Genomic DNA, 12,366 nt, shown 5'->3' with positions numbered 1-12,366 from the left:
ATTTTAAGAAGATGACAAGTCTGCTATAGTAGGTTCAATTAATGCTCCTTTTAAAAAGTTTGCTTATACAAAATATAAAACAGAATCTCAATGATGCGGGACTCGCGAGTAGTAACAAATAATATGTGACATTGAGAAATTACAATTCCTAATAACGGGAACAAGTAAAAGCTACGACTTCCTAAAACGGACACTGTGAATGTAGGCATTTTAATAAATAATTTAGGAGGCTTGTTTGTGCATTTCAATATCGATTTAAGAACTAGGTAGGCCACCTGTTGTACTATAAGCGGTAGCTCAAGCAGCACTTAACAGTAAATAGTCTAACAGGACAATGACTGACTGACATGAATATGCTGCGCCGCTACAATAAAAGTTCACATTCATTCTGCATGTTTAGAACACGCCGATTGGCTAAAACTGTTTATAGCGAATTGTACCAAATTGGAAGTGCCGTATAGCAATTAGAAATGAAAAGACACATTTAGGCATGCTGGACTGTAGTTTATTTTTCTACAATACAAATTCAGTATGACACCAGGGTCTCCAAACACACAAATATGAAGCTTATTACGTTTTACAGTGAAACTCTTTACATGCACAACATAATAAGGTACGTGTGCCTCCTGCTCAATACGGCGGCCTAACCTTCCCTCAATAGGTCGATTCACTCACTATCTGTCCAAGTACGAAATTTTTGTTAAATGGAGGAATTGAAAAAAAAATACCTTTAAAAAGAAGAGGATCAACGACACGAACCCTTGGTGTTTTTACTGAGAGACAGTTGCAATACCATTGAGACACCTAATCGGGATAATTAACGAGCTCCGCACAACTTAACTACTACTACTGTTCTTACTGCGGTGGATGCAGAAAAATGTTGTTTGACATATGCACGTTAAATTGGTTTAATTGACACAAGAGTATTATTGTTGTATTCTGCTAATGAAGAAGAAAAAATTATATTTATAGATGTATAGTATATGACGTACAGTTTTGAACAAAACTAAGCGTTCCATAAAAAGGTTGCACAATTTACCCAATCTTTTTATATATAAGTTGATATATGACAATATATCTTTGACACTATGTATCAGACAAAGGAAATCACAGCAATCCACAAGAACAATAATGAACTCTCAGCAACTACCTGAATTGTAGCTTCAGGCCATCACTTAACTATATCAACTGAAGTGTGTAGTGTCAATACGAATTACAAAATATAACTAGAGAGTTGTGTGTCAGATAGACTCTCAAAAGTATAGAGGTCGATGCCTTTGAGCATGTTGAGGCTTCGGAAAGATTCAGTAACCAGTGTACATGTCTGCTCGAGGCTTCCAAGCCCTGCCATGATGCAATCTCAGTACGCTTGTCTGCTCAGTGCTTCTAACCAAGCTTGATGATTCCAGTGCGCATGTCTGCTTAGTGCTTTGAATCATTATTCATCGAGCTCCAGTTTGAAGTATATATGGTATCAGCAGAATCTTAAAACTCGACAGAATTCCCAGGTGAAATGAATGTTTGTGGATGATCAATACATCTTAAATGATTGTGCCCAATAATACTTTGTGACAAAAAATAACATTATAAATTATACATTATACAAATGCCGACTTGTAGAACGAATAATGCTGCAAAGAAGAGCTTTAGTAATATGGTTGATAACACCTCTCTGACTATAATACTCTCATAAATATCCATTCTTTGTCTCGTGCAACGTTTTCATGCAACACTGAACGTATGTCATATAGTATACGTCTATATATATTTTTTTTCCTCTTCATTACATACATACATACATACATAAAAAACTGCATTATATACGTCCACTCTGCTGAAAACAGTAGTGGTGCAGCGGTAGTGTTGATGCTCCATAATAAGGATTGCGTGGGTTAGGATCCGCGATCTGCGCCGTGTCTCTCAGCCTCTCTGATGTGCTCCGGATTGACAACCTTTTAATGTTTGGTGGAGCAGATCAAATTCAACCTGATCTACCTCAGTGGGTTTGTTATCACCTTATTCAATGGAGGGGTTCAGGGACGTCAAATGGCAATGAATAGAAGATGAATTAATGTAAATACATGAGCTGCCTTATGCAATTAGACATCACATTTTGATGGCGATTCTAAGTGGGGATGATTCCCAAACAGATCTTTTATGCGATCCTTCCACAGTATCTCTCAAAATTATTTAGTTCAAATTGGTTATGAAGATTTCACTCCTGGTCATTTTTTTATTATTATTAATTTTGATGACTCTTTAATTCGGATCGAACTCGGGCTAGCACTATGCTCAGAATTTGAAAAGCAACCACCTTAGTTAGTTAAGCCACTGACAGTGTGTTTTCTTCGTAGCATTTTCGTTACTTTTATATTCCACAAAAATAAAGTATTAATAAATTAAATATTTCAATACTTGAACGAATAATAACATCTGTGATTTAAGGATTTCACCTTTTTTTTCTCAAATGTGTTTAACCTATATCATGGCAAAGTACTCGGATAAACCTTTATTTTCCATCTACTCCGTTTTAATTAAGTCAGAACAAAGAAAACATTGAAGACTATTAAATGTGATCTCAAGAAAAGATGAGGGTTAATTATAATACTAATAACAGGAGCGATTATAATGATACAGTGCAAAAGTAAATATTCATTAAAAGAGCTTTTCAAGAGGATTTCATGAGTGAGGCGTCTTATTTTGTTTAACTCTTGCTATCGTATAGTGCATTCTGCCAGTCGGCGTTAGTTATATATTTTTTTTAGACATCATAGACGAGAAGCTGCTGGCGAACCCATCTCTTCATTGTCAGTCTTTAGCAGCGAAAAAGTAAAAGCAATAAGTTTTAACAGGCGTTATTGAAGTGAATCATGAGTTTGTGTAACATTAATGAAAATGGCCAGGAGGTGTCACTAGAGAGGCGAGTATCAAATGCTTCGAAGCTTCGATACGATATTCGACACAATTGCTTCAAACGTTTAGATGCTCCGTGAGGCTTCACTCCGCCCATCACTACTGAACACCGCGGGAGGACAAAACTGAAACAAAGGCAGAAATCAAAGCGCCGTACGTGTGGAATGACCGTCTCCCCGATGCCTGCGATTCGAGAAGGAATCGACAAAAGGAACACACGGTAAGGAACGAACAGGCGCCAGGGGCGTGACTTGGTGGTACGAATTAAAATTTGGGACTCCCACAATCCAAAGACATGCAGGTTAGGTGGATTGGCGATTCTAAATTGGCCCTAGTGTGTGCTTGGTGTGTGGGTGTGTTTGTGTGTGTCCTGCGGTGGGTTGGCACCCTGCCCAGGATTGGTTCCTGCCTTGTGCCCTGTGTTGGCTGGGATTGGCTCCAGCAGACCCCCGTGACCCTGTATTCGGATTCAGCGGGTTAGACAATGGATGGATGGATGGACTTAGCCACGTGAAGTGAATGAACAAAAACAGCACGCGGATGGCCACAGGGGGATTCACTCAAGCAAAGTTCGGCGGGGGCTAACGAACGCGCCGCTCGCCACTCATTCAAATCGCGCGCGGCGATTCTAATGGAGCGAATGAAAACTCACACATCCATAAAGTGCATCCCCGAAATCCAGAGCACTTACCGTCTGTATCTTAGCGATGGGATTGTTTTTGAAGTCGTTCACACTTCTCTCTCACTCAACAACAGTCTTGCGTCCATAGTGTTTCACAAAGCGAGACAGTGGCAGCGTGACTGTCGCTACCCGATTTGCGCGCGCAGGCATATTGGAAGCCTAATGCCGTAAAGTGTTCACGCTTGCATTAAACATGCGTAAAATTGTGTGATGACGTAGTCTTTCAATACGCACGCGCGCTCAGATCGGGCCGGCAACGGGAATCAGGTAGTGATACATACCGCATGCGCTTAATGAAAAAAACATTAAAAACAAAAAATCTACGTTACGGCACGGTCCGATCGGAACTTTGCATGCAGTACAACTTGACATTACGGTTTATTCATTTTAGTTCAACATTAGTTGACCATAATGAAAATATTCACCCTGCAAAATAAACGAACAAAATGAACAAATTCTGTTTGTTTGAAAATAACTTTAGACATCAATTATTAGTAAAATTGCCATTTGTCTTAAGGCATCAGGTTTACAAAACCTAATGTACCCAACCAGTTTTATAGAAATATATGGTCCTTTTTCAAAAAAAAAAAAATAATTAACACAGTGTTGCACGGCATTGTGCTGACTGTCCCCATTAGTATTAACTGTGACTGTCTACTTCTGAACATTCTTTAATTCGTTCTCAGTTGTGCAATCAGGTCAGATGCTGAAGAAATGAAGAGCATGAAGCCACTGGTTCAAATCCTCATTTATTCTAATGGCTATTAATCTTACAAAGAAGTTTAACTTTACGTCCACAGACTTAAATTAAGGAAGTGAGCTGGTATAACCTGAATCATTTTTTTTTTTTTTTATTACAGTAAGTGCTTGCTACTATAGTTCATATTTGTAATATGTTTGTTCTCAGTGATGTGTTTTTAATGTTATTTCAAGGTGTCTCTATAAAGCCCGCTGAGAAACCAACTTACCTATTAATATAATAAAACTGAACTGAATTTAACAGCTGTAAAATAAATTATTCTCCACTAACTGAGCAGAATTTAAACAGCATGAAATAGTTCAGTTTATGATGAACACCATGTGGACAGAGTGCAGTGATATTCTTTCTTACAAGTTTAATCAACATAACACACCGCTGTTTGTGTGCAGACTCGTCTCATGTCAAAGGTTTTATTCACCCATATTGATACTGAGCCAGTTTATTTTTATAACTTTAAAAAAAGGAAATACAATACACTTATTCATATATTTTTTTTATTGAAGAAATAAATGGTATGTTTAAAAATAACAAAAGTGAAAGATCTGTGAACAATGTTTCTCAAAAACTAATTATACACACACCCATATTTATATGTATATATATATATATATATATATATATATATATATATATATATATATATATATATATATATATGAGCAGAAAATTCAGTAATCATAGAGATGTATAAATGGTAAATGCATTTAACTAGAACACAACTACAATGAAAATGGCCAACAAGGAGAGGTGTTAAAAATTATTAGGGAAGGAGAACACAAATATATATTTACAGATTTTTACCTTAGTATTTAAAAAAATGTTTGCCAAGGTATTGAACACAGTAAAAGTGAATCATTAAATTAGTCAAAAAAGGAAAATTGCTATTTTGGCTTTATGAACAAGATGCTACTCAGAGTCAAAGAGTTATTATACAGCAATATTCCATAAAAAAGTGTTCTATTTAAACTGACGTTTTTCCTGATCTGTCCCTTAACATATGTTCACTAATAATATTTCTATATCACCTTTGCTTACAAGTGTAGCTCAGATTGCTCTACAAAAATATACAATTACAAAAAAAATTGAAGGCATTATAAAAGTAAATAAGAAGCAAATGGAGGGGCCCTTGTCCTTTGTAATAAATCACTGCCCAGTCAAATGGCTTGGGACAAAGACAAACTTGCAGCCTTCAAGGATACTCGAGATAATAAACCTCTGGCGGTCTCAAGCCAAAGCACACGCAGACCCCCTCTGGACCTCCCAGCATACATAATTGTGGCCGTCTCACTCCAATCACAATTCCATTTCAGGACATCTTGTGAACTTTTCTTCTATCACAGGCATTTGGAGTTGATTTAATAGACGGTGGAGACGCAGGGGGGCACCATTGCAATAAACTGGAAAAAACAACAGAGAAAAACAACAGAGGTTAGTGCCTAGTGCAGAGCTTACAAAGTGTACACAGTACCATTTCTAATCTATTACAACCAATAGCAAGGAATTAAGAAAATGCCAAATTAGAAAAGTGGGCTTGTTGAAGTTTTTCGAAATGCTTGACATTTGTAGCCTGGCACTTCTCTATTGGCAAAGCATTCCAGAGTACAGAAAGCTGCCGGCTTTTATGTTTGATCTTGGAATAAAAAGCAAAGCAACGTTTGAGAAAAGAATTGTTGGGAGCAGACACTACAAAACACAGACAGGGTCTAAAATACTCAAAGCCTTCTAATTATTTAATAGAACCTTGAAATCAAGGAGACAGACAGCCAGTGTAATGAGGCCGAGACAGTTTTCAGAAGAAAAAAACAAAAAAACAAAAAGGCCAATACCTCGTGATCACTTGGCAAAGCCATAGCAGATCAGAGGTTTAGATGGAGGATTCTAGAAGTGCCAGGCAGGAGGAGCAGCCTCTACTTCAACATGGCACACATCTCTCCATCCTTCTTCTTTAACTGCTGCCCCATAACACAGACAGAATCTTCCACTTCACTTTAACTGTTATAAACATAAACACAGTAGATACACGATGTTCACTCATCAAGTTCAAACATTAATCAAGTGTACTCTTACTTGTTGTTCTGCCTCCTTTCTTGGTTCACCTGTAGATCAATTATTACCAATGTAAACCATCACAATAGAAAAAGGTTTGCTTAGAGTAAAGTCTAACTAATACTATTTTTTTAATTGCTGTGGTTTATTGTTGGATTTTGAAAGAAACCCAACTTAACTGTCATTATATGTGCATCATTTTTTTCCTTTTACATTATACATACAGTAGACATTGTGTTACAATCTCTGTATATCTAAACTTGTAATGTGATGAGCTCAGGTGTCGGTACTTATATGAAAATATCTTTGTTTTTCTCTCCTGCCATAGTTTTGTTTTAAGTTAAAATTAATTCTCAGATCTTTTAAATTTCCAACAACAAAAGCACAGTAACTTAAGAAAATAAATGTTATTTTGTGAAACAGAACAATATCCCTGTTTAGTGACTGCTGGGACTGATGCTTCTCAGTCTCCGTGTTTGTGAGGATTCACACTCTGAGGCTTCCTGTCCAAAATTAAAAAGCCGTGTTAGTTACTGTACAGAGTGAGCAGACATACAGTACAGTATTCAAGGCAGCAAAATATTACAGATCAAATAATAAATATGGGTGGCTTTGCAGGAATTGTGCACAAATTACTTCTGAAACTGGAAGTAGTCTTACCTGTAGAAATAGCAAATCTAATATGAACTGCACATCATCTCGAACTGGAAATCTTAAAAGCAGAAGAAAAGAACATCCAATTGTGTCTCAGTATTCGGGTACACTGGCATCTGTTCAGCCACATGGAAGGCTGGTTACCACCGGGCATCCTGTAGGGTCTAAGAAAAAAAATACAATAAAGTCGCATTGTTTTTCTAACTGCAGCAATAAGAAAAGTTATTTGTAAGGAGCAAGCCTCCTCCATTATATTCAGTTAATGTATGTATGTGTACTTCTATAAGCTTATAACACATGACAACAGCAGGTGCCCAGCCTGTCACTGTGCCACATCAGACGCACACCACACGTCTCTGATGGCTTTGGATATAAATTTTAAAATTGCCTGTTTTCAACCATGGAATTTATTTCTACTAAATAAGGTTAAAGAAATCCATTAACAATTTGTAATGCTATTATCTGCATCCTGCTTTCTTGTAATAACTTAGTTGTTGCTTCTCTTGTATGTAATATAGCCTTCATCATTGTATTTTGTTAACTTTATTATGGAAAAACTATTGCATTGATGTAATCTGATATCAACATAATAAAAAAAAACTATAGCTTTGGAGGGCACACTTTACACCGGTTGAGTGTCAGTCGTACTCTCCTAATTCTATTCCTAATGCGACACCTCGATTACATTGTTTTGATTAATTATTAGCATGCCATTCGCTCTTTAAGATTAAAAATGTGGACAAATGTTAAAAGAAACACGCCACCAAATGCTAATAGGGTGTTACGAAATAAATGACATACATCTATTAATCCATTAACCCAAACACGGAAAATGCTGTGATTTTTATGATTAAGCCACAAGATTAATAAGTGGTTAAACTAAAAATGATGTACTTACAAAAAGCTGTAGATGGCCATTATAAAGTTCACAGACACACGTCAAATTTCATTTTGCTCCCTCTTCATTCGACTGGAGTTACATTTTTCAGGCGACACATCTTCTATGACGTTATACAATTCAAAAGTTGCCATCTTTTCCAGTAACAAATCCACTTACAGATGGAGATAAACGACAACACAAAAACGACTCACAATTACAAGTTAAACCTGACGAGTGACATGTGTCGTAAAACATTAGACATGCGCAGAACACATTGGGCAGCGTTGTGAAATGAATTTTAATTAAGCAGAGAGCGCGTGCCTGAGACAAATCGGATGGGGACTCGTGACGTACGTAAAAAAACGCAGACTGGGTAGGGTCGTATTTGTAAAGTTCTGCGCATGCGTGCACATGCGCGCGCAAATCGGGTAGGTACCGCAGATTGGGTAGTGACAGTGCCCATAGACATATATAGATAGATGCCGCATTCACTGTGTTTCCCACTCGACACAATACGTCAGCGCATCAGCCTTATTGCGAGTGGCAAAAGTGTCATTTAAACTAATTCAGGTAGACGTGGAAACCGGATTTTGTGATGAAAAAACAATAACGTTTAAAATAGTATCATTTACATACAACAGATTTTGGCAAATCGTTTAAATGCAATTAGTTATATACACTTATTTTATACACTAATAATGGGAATTATGAAATAATAATTATTATTATAATTATTATTAAATAATTCCTCCCATATAAGTAACATTTCTCAGACTGCCTTCTTCCATCTCCGAAACATTTCTAGACTTTGTCCTGTTATTACGCAACACAGTACTGAAGTATAAGTTAATGCCTGAATCACCTCACGTATAGATTACTGTAATGCTATTCTATCTGGCATCGCACAAAAACGTATCCATTGTTTACAACTTCTTCAAAATTCTACTGCCATGATAATAACCTGCTGTTCTAAATCCACTGAGCATATTACACTGACTCTCTGTCAACTTCACTGGCTCCCTGTTAAATACAATACTAAACACCGCTCTGAACATTTCAAGCACTCCACAACCTCACTGATCTCCTCCAGACTTGCACTCCTCTCGCTCACTCTGATCCTCATCTGCAGCTCTACTTTCTGTACCACATGTTAGAGTCTGTGCTATGGGAGCTCGAGCGTCTCTCATTGTGCTCCTCAACTCGGGAATTCTCTTCTCTCTCATATACGTCAGCTCGATTCCATAAAACATTTTAAAACTGCCCTCAAAACTTATATTTTCAAACTGGCATACCAATTATAAATTTTGTTACTGCCAGTTATCTTTGTTTGTTTGCTAATTATTGCTTTTTGATTTATCATTCTCTTGTTTTAATTTTACTAATGTTGTTTAATTTTACTGTAAGGTGACCTTGAGTCTTAAAATTATAAAACGGGATTTTCTAATGGCCAAATATAACCAAAACAAATGTTCAGCCTTACTTATGAAATGTAATCCCCGGGATCTGGTTTGGAGCGTACAGCAGTTTGTACAATCCCAAGCAGCACATGCGGGAGGCATCTTTATACACTATTTCACTACACAACAATGCCACTCGCAATATGGCGGCGACGTTGACGTACGATGCAGCTGGTCATGCGGCTTCTAGTAATTCTATGTCTATGGCAGTGTCTGCCCGATGATCCAGTGTCGTCCACATGATGACGTCATACAACGCGACAGCTACTGTAGCGCTTTGTGAAACACTACGGACGCAAGAGTGTTGCTGAGTGAACAAGTTAAGAAACAATCCCATCGCCAACAGGTAGGCAGTAAGTGACCTGTATTTTGGGAACGCATTTTGTGGATGTGTGGAATCGCCGCGCGTCGCGTTCGTGTTCGTTAGCCCACCGCCAAACTTTGCTTGAGTGAATCCTCCTGTGGCCACCCACGTGCTGTTTCTGTTCAATTGTATCTGCGGTTCACATAACGTGGCTGACTCACAAATTTTAAATCATTCCACCCAGTCAGACCGCTGGCGCCTTTCCAGTCCTCTCCATGTGTTTCTTTTGTCGATTCCTTCTCGAATTGCAGACATCGGGGAGACGGCCATTCCACACGTACGGCGCTTTGATTTCTGCCTTTTGCTTCTTTTTTTATCTCTCCGCGGTGTCCAGTTCAAAGACAGTCGCGGAGGTGGTGAGCGGCCGGCCATGAAAAGAATAGCGAAGAGTCAGATTAGTAAAAGTGAAAACCGATCTGGAGTCCATAACCATGGAGAAGAGTCTTAAAAAGAATACGAGCTGAGAACAACAGTATCTGTATTTACACACACGGCCTCAAACCTGCTTAACCCAATGCCGACATTTACATGCATTGCTTGAATAGACACTTAAATATGTGTCTTTTTCCCATATAACCTGTATGAAATATGACAAACTCCCATGTTTCAGTGCTAAAGCCAGTCCAGTAATGTCTGTTCGTGAGTATTGGAGAAGTTTATAGAGATTTGCGGTTTGTGTTACTGCCTTACAGTTCTGTCAGAATGAATTTGAATCTCAGTATGTTTTTTAAGTCTCTATGTAGTTTCCATGTCTGCTCTTTTATTCTTATTTTCTTCACTTCTCTGAAGATGCTCTGGTTTAGTGGCCTGGCAAATCTAACTTGTCTTGGTGTGGTTGTGGATTTAGATACTTTGTTAATCCCAAAGGGAAATTCACATACTCAAGCAGAATACTGATAAAACAATATTAAATTAAAGAGTGGTAAAAATGCAGGTATAACGGGCAATAACTTTGTATAATGTTAACGTTTACCCCCCCAAGTGGGTGGAAGTGAAGACTCACATAGTGTGGGGGAGGAACGATCTCCTTAGACCGTCAGTGGAGCAGGACGGTGACAGCAGTCTGTTGCTGAAGCTGCTCCTCTGTCTGGAGATGACACTGTTTAGTGGATGCAGTGGATTCTCCATGATTGACAGGAGCCTGCTCAGCGCCTGCCGCTCTGCCACGGATGTGAAACTGTCCAGATCCGTGCCTACAATAGAGCCTGCCTTCCTCACCATTTTGTCCAGGTCTGAGGCGTCCCTCTTCTTTACAATACAATACAATTTATTTTTGTATAAAATCACACTAGAAGTGCTGCAATGGGCTTTAACAGGCCCTGCCTCTTGACAGCCCCCCAGCCTTGACTCTCTAAGAAGACAAGGAAAAAAAACAAAAAAAAAACCTTGTAGGGAAAAAATGGAAGAAACCTTGGGAAAGGCAGTTCAAAGAGAGACCCCTTTCCAGGTAGGCTGGGCGTACAATGGGTGTCAAAATGAAGGGCATCGATACAATACACAGAACAGAACAAATCCTCAATACAGTATAAAAATAAAAAATGTATAAGTATGGAGCAGATTTTAACAGTAGATGATATCACGTAATAAGATTTGGATTTGTTTAGAGTCCTGGAGACCTCATCCATCAAGCTGCCTCCCCCATTCGGCCATTCCAGGCTGAAACAGTGCTGGGCCAGCCAATCCGATGAAAGGACCCTCTTTCCCATGATTCCTGTGATCCTCCATCAGGGATGGCTTTACCTTGGGCAGGCAAAACAACTTGGCAGATGGGCCGTGGCACCAAGTATGATACTGAAGTACCGAGAAGAGAAACAGAATAGGTGAGGGTTAGTATCAAATTATAACTATCATGTTACTTATGTTTTAGTGCTAATGACTAACAACAGAGATGCAGTATGTACAGTTAATCAGCAGCTCTAGTCAGGATATGCTAAACTGAAGTAGTGAGTCTTCAGCCGGGATTTAAAAGCTGAGACCGAAGGGGCATCTCTTATAGTAGCAGGCAGACCATTCCACAGTTTAGGGGCCCTGTAACTAAAAGCTTGACCTCCCACTGTTATTTTATTAATCCTTGGAATCCTAAGCAGACCGGCATCTTGAGATCTTAATGTGCGCTCTGGTTTGTAAGTCATGATAAGTTCAGACAAGTAAGCCGGACCTTGGCCATTTAATGCTTTATATGTTAAAAGGAGGATTTTGAAATCTGCCCTAAACTTAACTGGGAGCCAGTGTAAGGATTTAAGAACTAGTTATGTGTTCATATTTTCTTGTTCTTGTAATAATTCTTGCAGCGGCATTTTGGATTAACTGGAGGCTACGTAAAGAACAGTTTGAACATCCAGTGAACACCGCATTGCAGTAGTCAATCCTACTAGAGATAAATGCATGAATTAATTTCTCGGAATCCTGTTTATTTAGATCGCGCCCTAATTTTCTAACATTTTTAAGATTGAAGAAACATGTTTTGGACAACTTTGTGATACGCGCTAGAGTCAAACATAACTCCTATTTTGCGGGATGATTCAGTAAAATAAATGGGGATTCCAACTGAGTTAAATAATGACAAAATATTGTGATCAGCATCATTCCCTCCAACAATTAACATCTCTG

At 38.4% G+C, this 12,366-nt stretch overlaps 2 protein-coding genes across 9 annotated transcripts in view; one reads left to right on the top strand and one right to left on the bottom strand.

Moving 5' to 3' along the window:
• LOC120534738 (zinc finger protein 83-like) overlaps window positions 1-3,757 on the bottom strand; it is a 50,357-nt gene extending 46,600 nt beyond the window's left edge. Inside the window, exon 1 of the mRNA XM_039762322.1 lies at window positions 3,605-3,757. The gene's annotated coding sequence lies outside the window, so the exon portion shown is untranslated. The remainder of the gene's footprint in view (window positions 1-3,604) is intronic.
• LOC120533554 (ribonuclease inhibitor-like) overlaps window positions 3,031-12,366 on the top strand; it is a 48,749-nt gene continuing 39,413 nt past the window's right edge. For 6 of the 8 annotated variants that reach the window (XR_005634533.1, XM_039760493.1, XM_039760491.1 and 3 more), the window contains exon 1: window positions 9,624-9,738. The gene's annotated coding sequence lies outside the window, so the exon portion shown is untranslated. Of the gene's footprint in view, window positions 3,134-9,623; window positions 9,746-12,366 lie in introns of those variants that run through there. The other 2 variants (XM_039760495.1, XM_039760494.1) reach the window with 2 other exon arrangements.

Source organism: Polypterus senegalus, chromosome 8 (assembly GCF_016835505.1).
Source record: "Polypterus senegalus isolate Bchr_013 chromosome 8, ASM1683550v1, whole genome shotgun sequence".
Taxonomy (NCBI): Eukaryota; Metazoa; Chordata; class Cladistia; order Polypteriformes; family Polypteridae; genus Polypterus; species Polypterus senegalus.
This window is presented reverse-complemented; position numbering and strand designations above follow the sequence as displayed.